At 48.2% G+C, this 2,500-nt stretch overlaps 1 protein-coding gene across 1 annotated transcript in view; it reads left to right on the top strand.

Annotated features, from left to right (window-relative positions):
• Positions 1–2,500, top strand: part of LOC143282853 (cGMP-inhibited 3',5'-cyclic phosphodiesterase 3A-like) — a 277,131-nt gene that overhangs the window by 102,261 nt on the left and 172,370 nt on the right. The window lies entirely within an intron of this gene.

Genomic DNA, 2,500 nt, shown 5'->3' on the forward strand with positions numbered 1-2,500 from the left:
CACCAACAAAAAGCAAATAAATGAATAGAAAGAAAAAGACACATAGCCATACAAATAGTGAATGCTCCTCAATGACTGGACCCGTTCAAAAGGATCTGTACTAATAAATAAGGCAATAATTAAACTGATAAATAATCAATATCTCCTGGGTATACCTGCACAGAATATGCTGGATTTTTAAATTAGTGATCATCATTACTTCCACAGTAGAATATCATCTTAATATCTAATGAAATAACTGCTTATTCCGAACCCTCCGACAGGATTGCTGTCCATCCTTATAATTGTTAATGACAACGAACGAATCGAGGGGGCCGAGTCGAATCGAGTACACAGAATGTAAGAATACAATACAGACTAGCCGCATGCAGCAAAGTAAGGCCAAATGAATACGCTTAATAGCCAAAAAAAAGCGTAAGACGAGACAGAGCGTAAACCTGACAAGATGGCGTGGAGAGCCTTGGCCACGGAATGATTCAGCGCTTTTAGCTTTTAGAAGCATTTGATTCGCTAAGAGCGGACCGGGCAAGACGGCTCGTCTTTTCACTGTTAGCCGCGCGAAATTTGGCCAAGCAGAGCAAACCGATAGGCCTAGTTTCCATCAGTTTGACATGGTAAGTATATGTATCACCAAACATGGAGTATAATACAAACTCCTCCTTTTGATTTGCTAACCAGCAGTAACGCGTGGTAGTAGCGGCCCTTGCGAGTTGGTGGGGTGGAGTGATGGCCTAGAGGTAACGCGTCCGCATAGGAAGCGAGAGAATCTGTGCGCGCTGGTTCGAATCACGGCACAGCCCCCGAAATTTTCTCCCCCTCCACTAGACCTTGAGTGGTGGTCTGGACGCTAGTCATTCGGATGAGACGATAAACCGAGGTCCCGTGTGCAGCATGCGCACGTAAAAAAACCCACGGCAACAAAAGGGTTGTTCCTGGCAAAATTCTGTCGAAAAATCCACTTCAATAGGAAAAACAAATAAAACTGCACACAGGAAAAAATATTTAAAAAATGGGTGGCGCTGTAGTATGGTGACGCGCTCTCCCTGGGGAGAGCAGCCCGAATTTCACACAGAGAAATCTGTTGTGATAAAAAGAAATACAAGTACAAATACAAATTGTGTGTTTGTCTACGTGCAAGGGAGAGAGGGTTTTTTTTCTTCTTTTTTTGGTTTGTTGCCCTTTGTGTTATGCCGTTCTGTCTTGTGCTTCTCTGTCTGTCGCTGTCTTTGTCACATTGTTTCTTTCTCAAATTTCTGTCTGTCTGTCTGTCTGTCTGTACGGGGGGTGCAGATAAACCTTTTTTGTGTTTTTGTTTTGGTTTGTTTGTTGTTTTTTTTGTTTTGTTTTTTTTTGGGGGGGGATGTAGTCGTCAATACCTCATTGTCACCATCGTTGAAAGTTAAGTTTTAATTCTACTGGAGTTAAGAGAGCACTAGTGGAAAGAGCAACTGTGTGGACTAGATGTATGTCGACGGTGGAGGGTGGTGGGGTGGGTGGTATGTATAGGAGGCGGGGATGGGGTTGGGGGGGGGGGGGGCGGAGGGGGGCGAGTGTGTGTGTGTGTGTGTTGTGGCTCCGCGCGCGCGCGTTTGTGCCTGTGACGGTGTCTTTATGTGTAGGTAGGTGTGTAGATGTGTATGTGGGGGAGGGAGGGTACGCGAGAGAGAGAGAGAGAAGGGGACGTGGGGTGGGGGGGGGGGGGGGGGGGGCTTGAGTGTCTGAGGGTGTCTTTTGTGTGTGAAGGGTGTCTTGTGTGTGTGTGTGTGATACTGGCAAGGAAAGACAATGGAGGAGAGAGAGAGAGAGAGAGAGAGAGAGCACTTGTATTGACAAGACGAGGAGGAGTAGGGAGACTGACAGGTTCCATCTATTGCATTAGTCCTGGTTTCCAGAACATGCCACTTTGTCGCCTTGACCATCTGCCTCGCCCATCCCCTTGCCTCAGTAAAAACATTCAAGTTCGAATTGTCTGTCTCTCTGTGTCTCTCTGTCTCTCTCTCTCCAGACCTGCTTCTTCCCTCCCCCCTCCCCCTCCTTCTCCTCTTTCTCTGCCTCCTTCTCTCTCTCTCTCTTCCTCCCTCCCTCCCTCCCTCCCTCCCAACCTGCTTCTCTTTCTTTCTCTCCATCTCCTCACCTTTCCTCTTTCTCTCCCTCCTCCTGCTGCTGTCTGTCTCTGTCTCTCTCTCCCCCTCCCACCTACTTCTCTCTCTCTCTTTTCTCATTTTTTCCTTGTTCTCTCCCTCCTCCTGCACCTCCCTCTGTCTCTCTGTTTCTGATTCTCTCTCTCTCTCGCCCTCTCTCTCTAAACCCACTTGTTTCTTCTCTTTCATTCCCCTCCTCCCTCTCTCCCTCCTCTCCCCTCTTCCTCTTCCTCCTCCTCCCTCTTTCTCTTCCGAGTGTGGTCCCAGTCTCCCCATTTAAGCCCACAGCACACTCAACTCTGGGTAGGAGCCGGCCACGTGCCGAAAAACCCACCTCCGCTGGGATTCGAACTCGCGTC

This window comes from Babylonia areolata, chromosome 6, assembly GCF_041734735.1.
Source record: "Babylonia areolata isolate BAREFJ2019XMU chromosome 6, ASM4173473v1, whole genome shotgun sequence".
Classification (NCBI taxonomy): domain Eukaryota; kingdom Metazoa; phylum Mollusca; class Gastropoda; order Neogastropoda; family Buccinidae; genus Babylonia; species Babylonia areolata.